General features: G+C 36.4%; 1 pseudogene; it reads left to right on the plus strand.

Moving 5' to 3' along the window:
- The first annotated feature begins 1,879 nt into the window (after window positions 1-1,879).
- On the plus strand, window positions 1,880-23,994 carry LOC125267786 (annotated as a pseudogene).

Below are 23,994 nucleotides of genomic sequence, written 5' to 3' on the forward strand. Positions count from 1 at the left end.
CAAACAGAACATACACCTGCACTGTTAGCTAAGGGCCATTAAACAATATTAACAACAACTTTTGATTTGAATAATGTTGAACTTAATATTAACTATGATTCATAAATACTCAGAAGTGTTTTTCATTGTTAGTTCATGTTAACTACTGTAATGTTAACAAATGGAACCTTATTGTAAAGTGTTACCAGATTAATAAAATAAAATAAAATGAACCTAAGATTAACTGGTAACACTTTACAGTAATATTTTATTTGTTCAAATTAATTAATGTATTAACTAACATGAACTAACCATGAGCTATACATTTGTTACTATTGTTAATTTTTGTTAAGGTTAGTTGATGAAAATACAGCTGTTCATAGTTTGTTCATGTTACATCACAGTGCATTAACTAATGTTAACAAATACAACTTTTGAGGGCGGGGTTCAGTTCCCATCATGCATCATGAAGGGAGGTCTCTCATAAAGACTCAGGATGTGTCTGAAATAATATACTCTCTTGACTATTTTGGATAAGTACTTACTTTGTGAGCGCTAAAAAGTACTTTCTGTATAGTATGAACGTTTCGTATGCAGGGCTTGACATTAACAACCGCCAAATGGTGGTGGATTTCGGCAGTGGCATGTAACGCAGTCACTACTACTAGCCACTTTGGTGGGTTGAATTTTATATTTACATTTTTCAACTGTAGTCTTTAAAAAGGCAACTGAAATAACAAACTAAGTGCAATGTAGTCTTGTCAGAAATATCAATTTTTCGATAACAATGCTGAAATATCTGAAACACTTCCAATACTCATTGTCAGCAGAATAGATACACAATACCAGAATTTCGACGTGGGATTGCATGTATTGCGCATAATTTCACTCATTCCCGCAGATTTTGTGCTCACACCCAAAGTGCGCACGCATAAAGCCGCCTCTCAGTATTACGTTGAGTTCTTTTTCACTGCTTAAACAGTCAAAAACACACAAAATAATGTCAAAATGACGGTGTTGGCAAGTATTCACGTAGACACAGACAGTTATGTTTTAAAGGGTTAGTTCACCCAAAAATGAAAATTCTGTTTTAATTAAGGTTGAACCACTGTAGTCACATGAACTGTTTTAAATATGTCTTTAGTAGCTTTCTTGGCATCTGAAAGTGTTAATTGTCTTGCTCTCAATGGAGGCCTCACTGAGCCATCGGATTTTATCCAAAATATCTTAATTTGTGTTCTGAAGATGAATGAAGGTCTTACGGGTATATATATATACATATAAACAAAATACTTTTTTGGTACATTTAGGGTGTGTTCACACTTGTAGTTCAGTTTGCTTGGTTTGTTTGGTTCAACCCCCCCAAAAAAGTAGTCCTGGTCCACTTAGCTTTCATATTGGCTTTTTAACACCGAACATAAAGGCGTAAGGATATGTTCACAACCTGACTGATCGTGTTTATTACGTATATTTCATGATGGAACTTACTAGGGTTGGAATGAGATTTTACTGGTATGATAACCACCTCAGAAAATATCACGGTTTCACGGTATACAGTATTAAACAGTCAAATATTATCATGAATTAAAATGACTATTAAATGAATAAAAATATATTGTATACAAAACCATATTATAACAAACTTGAAACCATTTGTTTTGTTTATTCATATTTCAATAATCAGAAACATGACTAATTAAGTAAATGTAATAATTAATTACATAGATTAGATTAACATTTTTGGGTGAACTAACTTTAAGTGAACGTAAACAGTCGAGAAAGAAAATGCATTTGTAACAGTATAATGGATCCGTGCGTCAGGTCTTAAAGTGACAGCAGCCTAAGCTGTCAAATTATGAGATAATATTAAAAATATCTATATGGCAGTTTTCCCCCATGGTATCGACATTAAAATTGTGGCCAGTGAAAATGCTGAGTGTCTTTAATGTCAAGCCCTGGTAGTATGTATGTAATCCAGATGTACATAATTCATCATGCTGTCATATTTATGTGACCTACCAGCATCAGATGCGTCGCTTCACTACCATTAATTAATTTAAACTAATTTTCCCCAACTCAGTGAAATTAAATTTGAAAATTAGGGTTTGCAGTAAAGAAAAGAAAAGAAAAATGAACAAAATAACTGACAGCAAAAGGCATTTTTAGGCCAATTTACAGTGATTGTCAGTCAAGGTCAGATTAAGTCACTAAATGTATTATTAGTTAGATACAGTATTTAGTATTTCAGGTGTAATTTCATGAACAGTATACATACCCACTAAATAAGAACGTAAGTATTCAGATGACTCATTAGGAAGAAAAACATTAGGAGATCCATCATTAAATATTATTAAAGAAAAATTAATGATTAGTCCTGTAACTTTGCATTCTAGCTGGCATATTAGACCTTTGGTCTTTTTTTGCTTTAGTTTTGCTACTTTCAGCAAACAACTACATCAATTCACATGATCCCCTCACTAAGTCTACTGTCTACCAACAAAATACAAAGTCTGTTTATGCACATTTACTTATAAGAACAAATTACTTACAGTCAAACATTATAAGTCAGCTTCAACACACCTTGGGTTGTTGTAAATTGTAAGTGTAATAATCATTATCCCATTCCTTTGCCTTGCTGAACCTGAATGACGATATGAAACACATATTTTGTTCCAAGCATATAGGAGAAATTCATTCTCCTCATTCTATTTCTGTAATATAAAGGTTGCAAATCCACCTATCACATCAAAATGAACTAAAGCATTGGCCACTAGTGGAGGTACCACATTAAAAACATATTAATAATCAATATGTATATGTGTATTTCATACTGTTATTCAGGTTCAGCAAGGCAAAGGAATAGATAATGATTATAACAGTTATAATTTACAACAACCCAATTACCACAGGTGTGTTGAAGCTGACTTATAATGTTTGACTAAGTAATTTGTTCTTATCTAAAATGTCTAAAATGTAAGCTACTCGATAGTAATTACTTTTTTATAGGACTAATGTATCAAAGCTACATGCTGCAGAAATAGTAACAGTATGGTAATTTGCTATTCAGGATATAGTCATGGACTTCAGTCACTGATAATAAGAGTCAGCAAGAAATTTTGCCCCTTATCTTTTTAAACTGCCATAGAATCAGATTTGACAGTGACAGAGTTAAACTCAGTGTTTCCATGATTCATCATGATTCATCATTATCTTTATTTCATGAAACATTCACTGTTTTATTCTTTTATTATATACTATATACTTATGTTATAGAACAATACATTTAATTTGGTTAATTTTATTTTTTAACTGATCATTTTCATTGCATTAATTTCAGCATGGAATTACTTTTATGTCTTCAATATTAAATGTTTATGGGTCTTTGTTATTTTCAAGCAGTGTACATGTCCTTTGCAATCGTGAATGAAATTGCTGTGGTGTAAGAAGATAAGGTAGACATTAAACATTTGGTCATGCCATTTTCCGTAATAAAAGATCTTTACTTTGGGTATGCCTTTTTTAGGCATTAATTTTATGGGAATGCTAAGGGGTTTATTTGCTGCCTTAAAGGATTAGTTCACTTCTGAATGAAAATTTCCTGATAATTTACTCACCCCCATGTCATCCAAAATAATCATGTCTTTCTTCAGTCGAAAAGAAATTAAGGTTTTTGAGGAAAACATTCAAGGATTTTTCTCCATATAGTGGACTTCACTGGGGTTCAACGGGTTGAAAATGTTCAAAAACTTTCATAAAATCATAAGTTGTAACCACGCCACACTTTTAGAGTTCTTTTGTTAAATACCTTGTGTCAGGCTTACAAATGCAAAATGCCATTTTTCAAGTGTACATCTCCTCTTCAGAAATCACACATTTCTTCTAAATGTAACAGAGTCTGTCAAAAATTACACTTGAAGGATTTGGACACGTGAGAGTTTGCAGGAGGGGCTCTTGATATATGGACTGTGCTCAGGAACTCTGGGGCCACAGCACTCACACACCACAACCTCACCTTCACACACCGCCTGGAATCTACACATACAGGTAAGACACTTCATTTCTTCAGGAAGATGCTGTGAATAATGTGAAGATCGAGTTAGCTCCGTTTGAATATTTGGCAAAGGCTTATTCAGTTTTGTGCGCTTCACAGTCATAGTTAGGATAGTTTAAGGAGACGCTTTGTGTTTTTGTTTAAGAAAAGAGTGAATACAAATACATTTTAATGTTTCATAACTGGCATAATTTCTGTAAAATTCCTAAACTACATTTTTTTTTTTTTTTTTTTTTTTAAAAGCCTTTTAGGATAGAAATGTAGTTTACATTTGCTGCTGAGTTCACAATTTCCCATTAGGAACACATTAGTCTGTTCACGAGAACATCATAAAAGCAAGATAAGAGTATTTACCAGATATTGCGTGCCTATAAGGGAAGGTTTGAGATAAGTTATATGACTTTTGAACATTAAAAATCAGAGGATTGTAATGTAAATGATAAAAGTTCAGGTGAACCAGTTTTTATTATGCCCTGAAATGGTCAGCCTCTTTCCAAATGAAATTATACACAAACTCTAAGCATATGTTTTCAAAAAAAGTTTTTTCCCTGTAGCCTTTAATTAATGTTTGTAATATATTTAGTCATTGTATAATTTTTCCCCTTCATCTCCTCTCCTTTTTTTCCTTTTTTTTTTTTTTTTTTTTTTTTTGTCATTCTTGTTTTTACGTTCTTTATGGTTTATGCTTTTTCTTTATAGTTTATGCTCTGACCTATAAAGTAATTTAACCTGCATTTTATGTATGAAAGGTGGTATACAAATAAAATGGATTATTATTTTTATTATCTCCTGATAACGGAAGCACTGTGTAAGTGTAAGTCTTCTGCAAATGAAGTGAAATAAAAAAATGTCAAGTGTCCCAGTAGCAGGGCAGTTGGCGTGCTTTTTTATAGCCTTTATCCCTATCACATAATTTAGCAATCATCATAAATTAGGTATCATTTTTAAAGCTTAAACTCTCAAAATTCATCCTGTGAAAAAAAAAAAAAAAAAGGAATTGAAACTACTTCAAATATTTTTTTATCGGGCTCAATTTTTGTGATATCAACCTTAAATTTGTAACACAACTTGGTTAGACATATGGCTTTGTTTTCTAGCACATATATATATATATATATATATATATATATATATAGATATATATAAATATATTAGTTCAGTACATTTGCTTTAAAGTAAATTTAAACTTTCATAATTTTTTTGCACTTTCATTTTGGCTTTCATTTCATAGTACTGTTAATTCTGTTAATTCATTCAAAAGAATGAATAAAGAAAGATAAAATATGAATAAATCACTTGCATTGTAATAAAATAGAGAGGAAACTCTACGTGCAACGAATGTCTACTGTAGGCGAGTTGTGAACCCAAGTGCAGTTTATTGACGTGAAACCAAATACAAAAGGTGGAAAACTAAACTTAAATCATGAGTTGATGTGAAAATAAACATAATAAACAGGAGCATGGACATGAACTTGACCTGGACATGGACTCATCAGACAGCGGGTTTCATCAACAAAGCTAGACAAAGGAGCAATGAAACATAAGGGCTATATGTATACAAAGGCTGTGTCCCAATTCAAAGATTGCTTCCTTCGAAGGACTCGGACTTCAAAGGCCACGCCTACTGACTGTTCTTGTCGCCTAGCAACTGTGACAACTGACATTGATGAGTGAAATGGAATTTTTTTTTTTTAAAGTTATATTAAACTGTCTGAAAACAGGATTCACAAACTGTCTAAATATGTTCGCCATAGTCCATTTCTGCATGCAATAAAGAGTAAACTATATATAATCGCATCTTAGTAAGATACGTCAACATTTGAGCGATTTTTTAGTTTGTTTGTTTACATTAGATATTTGAGTAGGTTGAAACCCAATACTTATGTAAAAATATGTAATTTGGAAATGTCTCTCCTGTCATCACTAGTGCACAGCGAATTATGGTGTAGGCAAAGCTGCGAAGGATCTCTCTGTTGTATCCTTTATTTCACGGGAAATGAAGGACGCATTTGGCGGCCAAATTTGAGGAAGCCTTCGAATTGGGACAGCTTTTGTAGCGCCAATGTGACGCAATCAGCCTTCGAAGGATGCAGCCTCTGATGGGACGCAGCCAAAGACTAATGATTAACAAGAAACACATGAGCATGATAAAGTCAATGAACCAATGACAAAACAGAACACATGACCAGAGCAACCAATCAGAACATGACATGTGCACAAGGGAAGCGCATGCAAGAGCAGGAAACAGGAACCAAACTACAAAATAAAAGACATGAAAGCATGAACACAAAACAAAACCACAACCAAAAGGGATAGTTTACTCATTTACTCACCCACAACCTGTATGAATTTCTTTCTTCTGCTGAACAAAAAAAGAAGATATTTTGAATAATAGAAGTTGATGGACCCCAATGACTTTCATAGTATTTTTTCCCCATACTATGGAAGCCAATGGGGCCCATGTATCAACTCTGGAGAATTTTCATTTTTGGGTGAACTTTCCCTTTAAGGCAAGGCATGTTTATTTGTATTACATGTTTCACAGACAGTGCTTTTAGAGCATAAAATAACCAAAAAAATAAACTGATCATGTTTAAACATTATTTATAAATTATTTAAAAAATGAACAGATAAAAATGGATTTAAAAGAATGAATAATAAAGAAAGATGATTAATTGGAGAATGCACATCTGTTTCTCTTAAATATATCTGTTATTAACATAATTCTAAAGAATGATAGACATGCTGCATGTTTAATTTATTAGATAATCACCTATATTATTTGTCTCAGGATGTTCTGCAACAAGGTGCTGTCCTTTTTGAAGAGCCTATCGAGGCGAAAGCCACTGGAGCCCGATGGTGAAGAGTCCAACTTTAAGCGTTGCTTAAGCACACTCGACCTAGTGGCCCTCGGGGTGGGAAGTACACTCGGGGCTGGGGTCTATGTCCTTTCTGGAGAGGTTGCCAGAACAGTGTCTGGCCCCAGCATCATCGTGTCATTCTTCATTGCGGCAGTGGCGTCTGTGTTTGCGGGGTTGTGCTATGCAGAGTTTGGCGCCAGAGTGCCCAAGACAGGCTCTGCCTATCTGTACAGCTACGTCACCGTCGGAGAGGTGTGGGCCTTCATCACCGGCTGGAACTTACTGCTGTCATATGTCATAGGCAAGAACAAACATTACATGCCCAACATTAACTGAGCACGGATTGTTCAAAATTCTGGGAATCATTATCATGATGCGTCCTTCCGCCTTGATAAGACACTTGACAAGGCACTTCTAGTGTAGCTTTAATATACTTTGAGTATCACATAATATTGCAGAATCAACTGGGGCTGCATTTCCCAAAAGAATTAAAATAGTTTGCAGAGACCTCACAATGCTTTTGGGAAACTAAATAATGTTTTCCACAAGCATCCCACAATCATTTTAATCAGGGGTATCAATCAAGATTTATTTATTTATTTCATGACTCACTAAATGATTATACCTATAATTGTATGGTCAATAAACTTGCTTATCAAATGTCTCTATGAATGAATTGCTTAATCTGAATGACTTTATGACAGGCACATCCAGTGTGGCCAGAGCATGGAGCGGCACTTTCGATGACTTGATTGGAAATAAGATCGCCAATTATTTGAGTAAAAATACACCAATGAATTTACCTGGCCTCGCTCCCTATCCAGACTTCTTTGCTGCTGGCCTTATAATGCTTTTGGCAGGCAAGTAAGATCTATAGCACAATTATTGTAGTGTCATTAAATGGGCTATGATAAAACACAGTCAGATTTGTGTTAATTCTTGTAATTTCTCAGGTATCCTTGCATTTGGGGTGAAGGAGTCTGCCATTGTCAATAAGATCTTCACAGCAATAAATATGGTAGTTCTGGTTTTTGTCATCATTGCTGGGTTCATCAAGGGTGACCTTGGAAATTGGCAGATAACACAGGAGGACATTTTGAACTACACAATAACCACGTATGTTGCTTTATGAAATTTACATAGCATTTGTGGTTATGGTAAAACTTACAACTGCATGTTTTAGGGACTGTTTACACGACAGTTTTCAACTAAAAACGTAAAACTTTTTATGCGTTTTGGCCGTTCATTTACATGACAACAGAGTTTTGGGGGCCTGAAAAAACAACGTTTTAAAAAAACGAGTTTTAAACCAAGTTTTTTAAAACGATACTGTTATCGTCTCTATGTAAACTACAAAAACACAAATCTGTGACATCATGAGCATGCGTATTATGCGTGTTAAGTCTATAGGTGCGTAGTTTTTTTTACAAAGTGACACTGCCAACTACTGGCCTGGCATGAATAATACAGCGTTTTTAGTCGTTTTCAATGATCCGTCTGAACTGGAATCGTTTCGACAATGGTGTCGTCTGCAAAGGAAAAACATTTCCTCTTTTAGTACATCTCTGTCATGTAAACGTACCCTTAGATCTATGACTTTGCAAAAAAATTTAATGAAAAATTGAGAGCGTATTTCATGCTTCTGAATCTTTTTTTCAATTTAATTTGTTTGTTTTTAATTACCGCACCATCTACTATGTTAAAAAATAGTTTTAACATTGCTTTTTTCCTTTAGAAATCTCTCAGTTTCAAATGAAACTTTATCCAGTTTTGGATCTGGAGGATTCTTTCCCTTTGGTTTTGAGGGAACGTTTGCTGGAGCTGCTACCTGTTTTATGCCTTTGTGGGATTTGACTGCATTGCAACCACAGGTACTTCATCAATAGAGTGAAACAGGCCTAATCTGGTTCTGGAAGAAAAATCTCCATTCACTTTCTCCATAGGGAAATTGATAGGGTCTATTGACAGAAATGCAATATAATTTGCATAACTGTGCTTTCAGTGGTGTATAAAGTCCTTACATAATGAACCGTTATGTTTTTATTACCTTAGAATGAGCCATTTCTATCTACGTCGTGGGTCCGCTTACATGTTAAGTCGCCATTTTGCGCTGGCATGTCCTAAACGGACTAACTGCTCTATTTGCTTGACTGGGTATGGGGTTAGATTCCCGCCTAAAGTATTGTGGTCACGGATCAAAAACTAATAAGCATGAATCAAAAATTTAGAAACATATTTAAAAATATATTGCACAAACTGAAACAAATAATGCAAAATGATCAGAATGGCAAAGAATGTGGTCACGGATAAAAATATAATAAGCGTGAATTGAAAAATTAAAAGCGCAATTAAAAAAAAATACAAGCATGAATTAAAAAATTTAAACACATTAAAAATTATATTGCACAAATCTTAAACTTGTGTTTATGTGTTCTTTAAAGTTGTTTTCCTTGCTTTTATTACTCTGTACTTTGTGCTTTCTTACATTTTCTGCTCATATTTTACTCTTATTTTACCCTGTATGAGTGTGTGCATCAGTAGCCATGAGTCACATTGAAGTGATGTCAATCTAGAACTAGTGGATCAATGCTGACGCTTAAGCCTGCCCTAATTTACATGAAACTCGAACTGCAACATTTGGAAAAGCAAGAGCAGAACGTGGAAAGAAGAGCAAAGAGAAAAACACCACAAGCGTACAAAAGAGTAAAATATGAGCAGAAAATGTAAGAGTGCACAAAGTACAGAGTAATAAAAGCAAGGAAAACAACTTTTAAGAACACATAAACAGAAGTTTTTAATGTGTTTAAAGTTTTAATTGATGCTCGTTATTTTTTTAAATGCGCTTTTAATTTTTCTATTCACACTTATTATATTTTTATCCATGACTACATTCTTTGCCATTCTGATCATTTTGCATTATTTGTTTCAGTTTGTCCAATATATTTTTACGTGTTTTTTTTTAATTTTTGATTCATGCTTATTATTTTTTGATCCGTGACCGCAATACAACCCCATAGTATGGCTACTATCTCAGACGACGACATCTTCGTCCTGTGTTGGACACCATAGCTTCTCTATATTGCAATTTGCAACCTCACTGCTAGATGCCGCTAAAATTTACACACTGCATCTTTAAAGTAGAGCTGCATGATTCTGGATAAACTGAGAATCATGATTTTTTGTTTCAAACTAAGATCATGATTCTCTCACAATTCTGAAAAGACAACTAAACAAAATAATGTCATTTACTAGAGGTTCTGACAAAGCGTTAATTGCTGTAGTCTATTTAAAATGTTAAATTAATCTGAATTGTTAAAAGAAAAACTCGATTTGAATGAATGATTCAATGACTGACTGCTTCACTTGTATCATTACTGGATGAATCAGCATTTTTGAAGGAATCTCTTGAATGAATGATTCAATGAAAAATACATTTGTCGTAACAGATGCAACCGATACAAACGTTATTTGAAGCACCAAGTTACTTTCAAAAGTTTACATTTGCCAAATCATGCCAAAAGAGCTCTTTAGGGAAGCACTCTCATGAAGCGCCGCAAATGACTTAAAGGGATAGTTCACCCAAAAATGAAAATCCTGTCATTATTTACTCACCCTTGTGAGTATTTGTTCCAAACCTGTATGAATTTCTTTCTCCTGTTGAACACAAAAGAAGATATTTAAACGATTTTCCAAAATATCTTCTTTTGTGTTCAACAGAAGAACGAAACTCATACAGGTTTGGAACAAAACGAGCGTGAGTAAATGATGACAGAATTTTCCTTTGTGGGTGAACTTTAATTGAGTTTGTCTCTCTATGATCTCAAAATACTTTATGCATATTTTGCAATAAACTTAAAATACAGTGTTTGTATAGATATAATCAACAACGTTTTATATTTCTCCATTTTTTTTAATTCAATATTGTTGAATGATTCATGAGATTGTAGTTCTTTCCCTCACTAAAGCCTTTATACACTGTCTTTTTGTCCAATTTTCAAATATTTTTTTTGCTTCAAATCAAAGTTTATAATATTGTGAATCACCCCGTAGCTATAATGCTAAGAATTTTTGAAACATAACGCATAGCAGGAAACATTTAGTCTAAATAATTTCAGCACTTGTATTTTAAACCTGTCTCTTGTTTCTAGGTGAGGAGGTACGAAACCCTCAGAAGTCTATCCCCATAGGAATTGTGGCTTCTCTTCTCATCTGCTTCTTGGCTTATTTTGGCGTTTCGGCTTCTCTCACCCTCATGATGCCCTACTACCAACTAAGTGTTCAGAGTCCCTTACCCGTAGCCTTCACCTATGTGGGCTGGGGTCCTGCAAAGTATGCTGTGGCTGTTGGATCTTTGTGTGCTCTCTCAACAAGGTAGAGCAACATATATGGCCTATAAAGCACTTACTACACTAGACTCGTACTATTAAGACTATAAAACAGAGCATTGCGTGATTAGTAAGAAGATAGTACAGATACTCATGAACTAAAAAGGAAAGTGTGTCCATCGGTTTGGTAAAATTAGCATCATAAAGTCAAATGTAGTATAGATAATGCAGGACTCTATGACTGTCAAACACAGTTGTCAAGGATGGATGTTGATGTAGGAAATGTCAGAACAGAAGTTAATTATTTAACACATGTGGTGGAAATCCAGGTTGATCAGGTTCTCTATAGGAGATACATTTTTAACAGCTTAGTTCTTTAAATGTATATATAAATTAAACTCGGCATGAAATGGAGGTTGCCATAGTTTTTTCTTCCCTATTGTCAGATATATCTGAGTGAAAAGGCTTCTCGAACAAGAAAAAATGTTGGACGGGATCACAGGAATTGATTGGATGATTGTGGTTTACTATTGGTGGATCTTATGTGAGTGACAGGTTGCCCCGCCCTCACGCCAGTAAACACATACTCAGAGAAGAGATGTCGCTGCAAAAGGGCAAATTATTCTGATTAAAGATTATGAGGACACATGAATTAAAAAAAATAATGATGATGAATTTAAAAATACATACTGCAATATTATATAAAAAACAAAAATAGTCTATTTTGATTACATTGTGACTTCAAAGAGGACCTATTATGCCCCTTTACAAAGTCTTGATTTTGTTTTTGGGGTCAACTAGAATAGGTTTTCATCCTTGAATGTTCAAAAAATACATTATTTTAATTTTCACATATCCCCTGTTCTTAGTCTATCAGTAACGCTCTGTTTAATTCCTGTCTCTACGAAGCCCCTCCTTCCGAAAAGTGTCGTGATTGGTCACCCACTCTGAGCATGTTTTCGAACTGTCACGCCCCTTACCACAACTCAACCAGGCCCCGCCCCTTCATTTTCCATATGCCTTGTGCAGAATTATTTAAATGAGGAACTTGTTCGTTCCCGGAAGAAAACTCGAGACTAGAGTTTCGAAACAGTGTCTACTGATATAGAGAATCCTTTTGACTTGTAACTGACTTGTAGACCTTTTTCATGCTGCAAACATTACACACTAAAGAAAGTTCAAAATGTGAACGTGTCGTGTCGGAATATCTGTTTTTGTTTTGGTCTGTGCAAAACTTAAACCAAAGTATTTCGCCGGCCTGGGTTGCCAGTTGGCGGAAAACACATGAAGTAAATTGCAGCCATGGAAGCCAGCGAACAAACTGGGTCAGAGATCGCAAACCTAAAAAGCCTCAGCATCCATCTAGAAATTTCTCTGAATGGGAGCATATTAAAGGGTTACTTCAGGATTTAGCATTAAGCTTTGTATTAGTAGAATGCCACTAGTATTTTCGAATTAGCGTGCTTTCCCCCTTCATATCAGCCCGAGATGAGAGATTTATGCATTTTTATTCTGTAAAAAAGCCTCCGATGACGCAAAAATCGTCATTTTGCGTCATCGGAGGCTTTTTTGGCCAGAGGCTTAAAACTACAGCCAGTAATAGCAGCTAGTTCCGCATTTTTTCACCACGCCCATACATATGCGCTTTTGAGGTTACTCACGGACATAGATCAAAGATTTTATCAAAAGTGGGTGTCAATTATATTTTTAAGCTTACAGTAATTCACTTTATTTTGTCTGCACTACATCAGTGGTTCATCTCGCAAATGTATCGGTCTCTGCAGTCATCTCAACCAATACAGCAACAGGCTTTTGTGGTAACGTTAGCATAAATAGATAAATAAACTCAGTTTTACAGAACAGAGGCTTTACTTTGATAACGGTCAACTTATATGCAACTTATATGTAATTGTCTAGCTAACGTTACTTTGCTAAGTTTGCAGTTTTACTGCTACCTACAACACTACATATAGGCTACTGTGTTATCAGTCTAGTATCAGTGAGTCTTAGCTCTAGGCGAATACGCTTAGTACCAGATGCCCAGGCTGTTCGTCCTCTGGGAAAGTGAATATCGATGGTATCGCGGTGTCCTTCAGAATGGTTCTCTTCATTGCAAAGATATTTGGTTCGTAGTCCTCATGCTTGAAATGGAGACTACATATTCTGCGGTTTTTTTAGGTTTTCTATAACGGTGTCATCTCCAAACTTCGGGTGTTTGATGGCCCGCAGCCACTGTTTACATCGCTCCAGATCTTTAACTTAATCGGAAAATGATGGAAACTTACTTGTCCTTTCCTGGTTTTGGGTGTACATCCAGGTACAAAGCAATTTAGCACCATTTCGCTGTAAATGTATGAACTAACTCACGATTTATTTGTTTGAATTTTCCTGAATGCCGCCTGTAACCGATAGGCGTGGTTTGGGCGTGGCCTCGCAAGGGCAGCAAAACAAGTGCATTCTGGGAGTTGTTGTCTTTCAACCACATTAGTCAAAAATACATTTTCTGCCTTTTCTCAGTCTAGAAAGCTCCAAATTCAAAAATAATTTCACATTTCTACTACATAAATGACCAATTTTAAATACACATTCATCTTTCCAGGGGTGAAGTACCCCTTTAAAACGCGATTTCAACTTAACATAAATCAATAAATTACTAATCAACTTACAGTGTGTAAGTCTCCTCGCCTTCCAATGTCAACTGGGCTCGCTCCTGTTGCGTGTCCTCAAACTGGCAACTCGTGTGAGCGTCAAGTCTGAGGAGGAGGGGGCGGGGCAAACAATATTTTGAATTTGGACTGCAGTACCCATTTCAACCACTAGCTGTCTTCCTTACATACCGCACACTTAAGCAAACTTGCAGCTGAACTTGACAGTCAGTGATCACCATGCAACATTATGAGAAAACAGGAGCGTAACACATGCCACATCAGTTTGAATGCACAACTCTTTTAGCTGTTATGAGTTTTTTCCTGAAATGTACAAAACTGTAAAAGAAAACGCCAAGTTAAACTACTGTAACATCAGTGTAATGCACTTTTCTTTACTATTCAACAGTCTGCTGGGAGCCATGTTTCCTATGCCCCGTGTGCTATTTGCTATGGCCAGAGATGGGCTGCTATTCAAACCACTGAGTAACATGAGTTCCAGACAGAGCCCTGTCATCGCCACACTTGCTTCTGGAGTAGTAGCAGGTAATTCTGTTCGAGAACACATCCCAGTAATACACCATGATAACAGTAACTAATTTAAGCGACATACTGTAACTGTACCTTAGACAGCATAACTACTACACCAGAGAAATGTTTAGGTTATCATGAAGGGCTATCCCAATGGCCACTAAAGTTGAATACTTAGAACAACAAAAAATATTCTTTTGTTTATTATAGTACATGTAAATTTGGTTGTCTTAAAAGTTTGCCTCTGAAATTCTAAGAGTGAACTGTTTGTGATTTTAGCGATAATGGCGCTGGTGTTTGACCTGAAGGCTCTAGTAGACATGATGTCTATTGGAACGCTCTTTGCCTACACCCTCGTTGCCATCTGCATCTTAATTCTTAGGTAAGACACAGATAAAGATACATATAATATAAAGAATTATCTATGGATAGTATCATACATTTTACAATTGTTTTTTTTTTCCTGAAGTACCGACACAGATTTTACAAAGCACACAAAAAATACATTTAACAATGTAAATTCTTACAATTAATATATTTTTTTTATATAGAACAGTTTATTGAACCTTTAGACAAAAAAATTAAAAAAATGTGCATATGAGTTTTTTGTTAAGTGTGTGATACAGTACATCAGGATTTTATGGCTCATATAGTATGATATAATGTAAATATGTAACTCACTTAAGACACCTCAGTTTTATTCAGAGGCCCAAACTGAGCAAAAAATATGCAATTTGGTGCAGTTGGTGCACTCTGCCCCTTTAATTGCTAGTAGTAAAGTGCCCTTTGGATCACATTGTGGTGCCCCCCTGTGCACGATGTGCAGTGCTCAGTAAACCATTGCATTATATCCAGCAGAGTATGATGTAAATTACTAGCAATAGTAACAGATGTGCAATTAAAGTAACTATTTTTGTCCATGCAGGTACGAACCAGAGCTCAGTGAGAAATCACAAGTCCAGAAGTGGAATCCTTTTCGCCCCCCTAAATATGCTTCTGCCACAAGTTCTAAAGCTGTGTCTCTGCTGACCATACTTACTAGTGAGTTTCAGCTTTTATCATTTCATGCTTGTGCAGTGATGAGTATGTATGTTTACAATTTTGTTGAGTAAGTGTAGCTAATGCTTCCTTAAAATCCTCCTGGCATATTTCCTTCTTCTCTCTTTCTCACATCTTGGCAAAGACAGAAATCATTTAGGCCTATTTACCTAAACAAAGAGCAAAGGATGCCCATTAGTGTATGATTTATTGTGTATCTAGAAGTGCCATCATTCTTGTACAATCACAAAAAAGCTAGAAAATGTAGTTTAGTCACACAAGCCTGTCAAACCAGCTAAACCTACCAACTTTATCACTTATAAGTAGTACACAAAATGAGTACAAACTAAATTGTTCTTTTTTATGATTAAAGGTCTTTGCTCACTTGAAATCCGTGTCCGAAATTTTCGCTCATTATATAAAATAAATTTATAAAATAAATACGACCTCACGTTGTGTCCCTCACATTTACACACTGCCTCCGAAACTTTTGTCTGTCATAAAAAATTTGGATCAGGTTCGATTTTCTGCGGTTTTATTTTCATCCGTGGCACGAATTTTTTGAGAGACGTTTTGACAATTCAGAGCCACCATACAAGCGAACGCCAAAATGCCATCTGACAAGTTGACCCACTTCGTCTACAGCACAAACAAAGTGCGGAATACAAAGAGACATATTATAAAAACTGAGCCACTGACACCCTGAAGTAAACTCTGAATTGCTCGGGATAATCACGCAGCTCCTTGATGAGGTGGAACTCTCCTTCTTCTCTACGCAACCTCAGGATTGGATGGACCAAATATTTCCTCTTTAAATCATGCTCACTGCTTGAAGACTACATTTTATATTGTTTTGCAGATTTTTTTGCAATGAATTCATTAATATGCATCGGATTCAGTGTGCAAGGTCTCTGTGGTTGACACATTTTTAGGATCACGAATACGAAAAAACGCTTATGAAAATTTCGGACTCAGTGTGCAAAGGCCTTAATACCACTTTGCTTCTGCCATAATTATTTGAAAAAATACCTTGTAATTAATAAAAATTACAAGCTTAAAGAAAATTCTAAATAATTAGTTTTCTGGTAATAATGACTGTATAGTAGACACTCTGTTAAATTTGTATCGTGTTAAATTTGTAAATATAATCATTTTGACATAAATGCATAAACAGAATGATATTGTCCACTAGTGTGGACGCCTATATAGTTATTGTTATAGCCAATCAGAATGCATGCTGCTTTAAAGAGCTCGAGCATTTAATGCCGCATACGACAAAAAGTCTCAGATTACGACTGTAACCCTGGTTCCCTGAGAAGGGGAACAAGACACTGTTGGTTCCCACTGTTGGTGAATCAATACTCACTACGCCATGCTGAGGGAATGCCTGCCTCACTAGGCTGTGAATATGCATGGACATAGCAGACATAGCATAAATTAACTCTACGGATTACCCAGCCGAAGTCAGAAGCCTTCCAACCCCATGCGTGCATCCCATTTGACTCATATAGTGGCGCTACTCCCTAAGCCAAGACTCCCCGATACTAGGAAAGATCTTCTATGACCTACAGCAAAGGAAGTCCCAGTTGTTACACCTTCCTCCCCCCCTTGTGTCCCCAAAAGCAGAGTTCTAAGGGGAAAATACCCAACATAGTCTCAGCTACGTCAGGCATATCTCATCAGTATTTGACAAGGCTCTTAGGGAGTAGCCTACCACAGGTGAGCATCTGCTCCATTTTAACGACCCTATAGGTGAGATTAGCTCATACCTGACTTGAGTAAAGGCAATTCTTCAGGATTCACTATAGTTAATGGCTAAACTATAAATGCTACTATGATAAAGAGGGATGCCACTGGTGATCTGCCTCTACTCATTAGGTTGTAACACTGATCATCCCTATAGAAGCACCCCACCAAAGGGGAGCATATATCCCTTCTTCCAGACCAAACCACATTTGGGGATGGAGTTAAATGAAATGAATTGCCCATTATAGTTCCATTCACCCTGCTCTACTCTAAGGGGTACTTGAACAGCCAACCAAAGGGAACATGCAAGGTGCTAAAAACTCAGTAATAAGCATACATCCTTACCCTTTAATCAGGAAAGGGAGGCAAATGAGAGCAGGACATAATGTAGTTTGCGCAATAACTCTCCTCACCCATGCTCCAAACCCCAAGGAAGCCTATAGGCCCTACTTAAAGACCCCAAAATAATTAAGGCCCATACCCAGCTTTAAGTCAAGGCACTCTACCTAAGACCCACTATAGTGAGCGCTCCGTCTTTTTCTTTTAGTAATAGACCATAGTATGCGACAGATAACAAGGTAGGATGCTCGCAGGAGAACTTCCTCTACTTATTAACATTAACACTTATTAACCCTCACAGACCCCCAGAGGGGGATATTTCTCCTGAAAGCTGCTGACTGAAATATAGAAGGAACAAAAGGCTCACACACTTCTTTGTGGGACAGCAGAGGAGGCGGATTACTAATAACATGCCTTGTTATTAATTATTAATAATGCATCAACTTTCTCTGCATCTAATTCCTCAGTCACAATAAATTAGTCAGGACAGAAGTGGCCACAGAGCGGTTTGCCGAACCGACATGAAAACAACAGTGTCCATGAAACAGCAGGAGAAGCCCAAAAGAGAAAACTCCCATCAGGATCCTCCCTATGCTCCACCTACAATCCCAGCAATCAATCTGCCCACCACCTCGGTGGCCGCAGGACCCAAGCTGCAAGGTGCAGATGCTCGACTCTCATCCCTCAAGTGAGAGTCAAGCATGGGTGGAGCTTCCCCCAGCGAACAAATCACAATGAATGCATTCAGCTCCCTTAAAAGCCGAATCCGCTCCATACACGAGCTAGATTCTTATCTTTCTAGAGAGAATCAAGCAATAACAGAGCCTCTAACCACAAATGCACCACCATGAGTGCCTCTAGCTTCCGTGAGAGCCAAACGCGTTCCATGCAAATGCTAGATTTTCATCCCTCGGGAGAAAATCAAGCAAGAACAGAGCTTCTTATCAGGAATACAATGTAATCAAGAGTCAAACATGCTCCAACAGACTCTTATCTTCCACACATATACAAACAAGCGGCTCCTGAAGACAAAAAAAGCTGATGACGTGTAACTCACGGGCTGTGTTCGAAATAGCCCCCTATACCCTCATTCACTATTCCCTACATTACTCCACTAATATAGTCCATTTGAAGGGGTGAATGAAAACGAGTGAGTGAAGGTCTGCCACTTTTGCATAGTTTGTGCTTGTTTAGCAAACTGACAGCTCCAGTGGTGATTTATCTCTAATTCTGTCATGGAAACTAGCGTGTATAAACCTTATTAAACAATTTAATAATGAATCAAAAATAAATTTATGCCTGTATGATTACGCTGTACCCACATTGGACCAGCAGTTTGGTAAATGGATGGATGGATGGTTGATTATGCTGTAGGCGCCATCTTCTGGAGAGACTCTAGCTGTTGAGTGTACATCAGTTGTATGCTCATTATTGCAACACATTATGGGATTGAATGAGTGCTCGATAACGTCCACTATGGTTTTGGACACCACTACAAATGGTTCTCCCCTCAAATAGTATAGGGGGTGAGTTCAGACACAGCCACGAGCGCTCCACGTGTGATGTCATGGACTGCCGTCTGCCTATGATTATTTGCATCTGTTCACACATGCCTCAGACACCGGTCAAGCTGATGGTGTTCCCCGTAGTGCCAGTACCAAGACGCAGTGTCGAAGTTCCACATTTAAAGGGAACTGCAGCTAGCCTGACGTGGTCATACTCAATTCTAGTTCGAATATGAGTCTGATACTGCTCCATTGGGCTTTGATTATGTGGGCGTATTTCAACCGATCCAGGAAAGACCTCAATTGGATAGACCTACAACCAATCAGAGCTACAGAGTAAGTGACGTATGTTGAGCGACGCATAGTTGTCAACAGAACTCTTCTTAGCGACCATCGGGGCCAGCTGATAAATCAAACTTTTGCCGAATCCCATAGGAAGGACGGCAAAGACATCTTTCCCATAGACAAATGCCTTGATCGCGGTCCTCTGTTCCTTTTTTAAAATGAATGCGCTGTCGATATCTTCTATAACGGACGCGATGGCGGAATCTACACATCTCAGTTCTTCAACAGCCATCATTGTTGTAAACTAATTGACCTTTCGCAAAGACCCGCCCCCCTTAGTTACTGTTGCTTTGTCCGACAAGCCGTGGCGCTGTCACGCCACACAGAGTGGAAAATACATCGCAGGAGCAAAGAGGAAACTGACATCACATTGACAGACGAGACAGAGCAGGTTACTTATGATACTAAACAAAGTCCCAGCTTTCAAACTGTGTAGTTATTAAAAAAATTCAAACAACAAAAACCGTTTTGTGGCTCTTTAATGGGTTGTGACCATGATCGTGACAGATTGCTGTAGCGCCTCAGCTCAAGAGGCTTGTGAACCGATCATCTCTTCCTACTAGTCCATTTATAGCATCAAATAAACATGAATGAACATGAGAATGAATGTTGTTTCAAACGCGGAAAGACGTCAATATGCACAATTTTTCCAAGTTTAACTCCACCGAGGTTAATCTTCTAACTCCTGACTGCTTTGTCGGACAAAATGGCGGATGCGGCGTTCTGATTGGTTAGATCGCTTGTCAATCAAACTCCCCAAGCGCTCTTTGATGACGTGGCTGATTACGTTTCTGGTGATAATCTGTCAATCATCGCCCTGACAATGTGATTGGTCCGAACAGTTTCTGTTCGGGCATAATTACTCCTCTACGGATCGAGTCCAGACCGAACTCCCCGACCTCAAAATGTTGTGGGCGGGGCTAAGTTCGGCTGGCATCCAGGCTAAACTGCAGCAGTACACAGAGTGATATCGTCCGCTGATGTGGACACTCATATAGTTAACTTTATAGTTATCGTTCTTGGTATGAACACGTCTTTAAAGGGTTAGTTCAACCAAAAATGAAAGTCATCAATTACTCACCCTCATGTTGTTCCACACCCGTAAGACATTTGTTCATCTTCAGAACACAAATTAAGATATTTTTGATGAAATCCGAAAGCTCTCTGACTCCTCCATAGACAGCAATTTAATTACCACTGAAAGGTACTGAAGAATTTGTTAAAATAGTGGACTCAAAAACATCTTAATTTGTATACCAAAGGTCTTACGGGTTTAGAACGACATGAGGGTGAGTAATTAATGACATTGACATGAATTTATGACATGAATTTTTTTTGGGTGAACTATGTGGTTACTCAATGTGTATTTCAATATTTCAACACTTCTTATTTACTTTTATTGTCATTTCTAGTTGTGTTTGCGGTTATCCTGAGTGTGATCATCACAAAAGGTGTACCAGCTGGTCTGATTGAGGAGTGGTGGATGATTCTGATTATCACTTTGGTTTTGGTGGCTTTTATCATGGTTATCATCATTATTTGGCGACAGCCGCAGAATGGGACCAAGGCTGCATTTATGGTAAGTTTTCACTGGGTTAAGAAGGCAACGACATGTTTTAGTTTTTAAGTAATGCATAAACAAGATGTACCTAGATGTTGTAGAAGTGGTACTCAACCGTTTTTGCTTCGGAATCCATTTTACATTCGACAACTCAATACAGTACCAAACCTGCTGTAATAAAACGGCACTGAACTCAATTATTGAAATGTATTAATATTACCATGCATACTGTAGGTCAAAATTATTATTTGCAAAATTATTAACATGACATACATAAACAACAGCAGAAGTGTGCTTTACAACAATTTACCATAGGAAGAATTTTGTAGTAGTATTAGACATATGACCTACGTGAGTATTATAAGTGACTGATGAATTTTAGCTAAAATTCTAACAAGTTTGATTGGGCATATACAGTCTCTGACGTCAACAGCAAAAGATCCTTTTGAACAATGAAAATCCATTTGTTTAACAGTATTTTACCTAGTTCATTAGTTTATTTTCCTATCTTAACTAGGCATGCTAATATGGTTAGTGTCAGCTTACTATTTGCATTTAGCTTCTGTTTTTGCATTCTATTTGCATTTTTCTCCTGCTGTTTGTGCCACTGTGAAACAGAAGTGTGCTTAATGGTGCACTTATAGTGTACTTCAAATCTTAAAAGTAAACTATACTTGCAGATATAATACTTTTGAAATAAAAGGCCACTTAAGTGTACTTAAAGAGATTTACTTGCATTACTGTTTGTTAACAAGTTGACCAACATAATAAAACACACAAGTATTTGATTATAATTTTAACTGTAGCATGTTATTCAATATTACCTTTTAATGTATTTTAAGTCTGCTAAATTGTAACTTCATTTTTATAAATGCCTAATCACAAATATATTTAAACACAAGACATAAGCCTATAAGTTTCAATGGAAATTACATTAAAGTATATTTTAATTTACCATAAATGCTTGTCAGTATATTCGGCAGTACTCTTTCAAAGAGAACAGAACTTCATATAAACATATAAAGATGTACTCAAGTCCTACTTAAGTGGGTCTAAAAGCACAAAGTTCAACTATAATTGCATTTAATATGAATTTAAATTATAATAGCTTTACATTTAATTGAAATTAACATGCATTTAAGTGTCCAAAAACATTATATTCAGTTCATACTTCAGTGTATTTTTTTTAAAGTATATTATTTTGTAATAAGTCCTTTTAAAACTATGCTAAAGTGTACATTTCTCACAAGGTTGTCCATAGAAAGTTTTGGGTTGCAATCCACCTGTTGAGAACTACTTTTGTTAAGAACAGTTGCCATGAAACTTTTCTACTTTAAAGCATTATTACCAAAAAAATCCCTCATGTCGTTCGAAACCCGTAAGACTTTGGTTCATCTTCAGACACAATTTAAGATATTTTTAATGAAATCTGAGTGATTTCTGTCCCTCCATTGACAGCTATGCAACTACCACTTTGATGCTTCAAAAAAGATGGTAAAACTAATTACTACACTTGCGCCATGCGCTTTAGACCATGCACTTAGATCGTTAAAATAGGGCCCTGAATGTGAGCCTAAGTTCAATCTGTTCATCATATAAAGCGATTGAGTCTCTTCAGAAAATTTGGACTAAACCACTCAATTCATATGGATTAGTTTTACGATCTCTTTATGAGCTTTTTGAAGCATCAAAGTGGTAGTTGCATAGAAGTCAATGGAGGGACAGAAAGCTCTCAGATTTAATTTAAAATATCTTCATTTGTGTTCCGAAGATGAACGAAAGTCTTACGGGTTTAAAATGACATGAGGGTGAGTAAATGATGACTGCTTTGGTCTTCAAAAACATTTTCACATTTTTTTCTGTAGGTCCCACTCCTGCCAATACTTCCTATTTTCAGTACATTCATCAATGTTTACTTAATGGTTCAGCTGGGAGGTGAAACATGGATTCGCTATGCAGTGTGGATGGCAGTGGGTAAGACAACATGACTATTTACAGTATATACATACACTGTCAGTTAAAGGTTTGGACACACTTGACTTAGATTTGTTTCTTTGATCATCTTAAAAATCATGCGATCGAAAGGCTTATGCATAATATGTGCATAATATAATATACTGTAGGTCATATAATCCACTGTATTTGCAATATATAGTCAATTTTTTTCTGAACATGTGTATATACAGTATATACATATGTATACCTGCTGAAGTATAATTGTCTTTCCTAATGAAACATAGGCTTGCTCATCTACTTCTGTTATGGAGTGCACTTCAGTGTACAGAAGAAACGTAATCAGTCTCCCAAACACCCCAACCATGTTGAGACAATTGATGCTAAACTGGAGGACGAGCAAAGAAAAGGATCCATTACACCGAAGCTACAAACCAAGCTTTAAAGCCAACATTTATTTCTAGTGCTTTGCAACTGAGAAAAATTTTTTGTATTTAAATTTGAATGATTATGAGGATGAATTTGTGAATTTGAGATGATGACTGAGACCGAGTACACTCTCTTTGTGATAAAAGTCTGAACCTATATTATATTTTAGTATTAGTACCTTTGAGAGTACTGCCCCAGTGTCAGTTGTTATTATTAAATTATATATTTATTGTCATTGTTACTAATCATAAAGCCTATAGATAACAGAAAATCTGGTAGCACAATGCATCAACCCATGACATTTCTCTTTCTTTGTCGCCGCTGTTACGTTTAATGTTTGGCTTTTGAAGATCAATGCAAAAATGTACATACATGTCATTAGCTAGCTAATTTCATTGCAGCAAATCACATTATTTATAGTTCTTGTGCTTTGTGACAAGAATATATTTTCTCCTGTAAAAAATTATTAATATGATTTTTTTTTCTGTGTTCTTCCAGTTGAACTATTGAGCTTGAGGAGGATGTATAAGTGTAAACAAAATGAAATACTGAAAAAGACTAAGAGAAATGTCTTCATGTGGCTCTGCTGTGGGTGTGACCTGCTCTATGTAGCATAAATTCTTTTTTCCAGGCCTTTGTTATGAGTGGTCTTTTTCTTCCATCTGAGTGCACTACTCACCATTGAA

The sequence above is a fragment of the Megalobrama amblycephala genome, linkage group LG4, assembly GCF_018812025.1.
Source record: "Megalobrama amblycephala isolate DHTTF-2021 linkage group LG4, ASM1881202v1, whole genome shotgun sequence".
Classification (NCBI taxonomy): Eukaryota; Metazoa; Chordata; class Actinopteri; order Cypriniformes; family Xenocyprididae; genus Megalobrama; species Megalobrama amblycephala.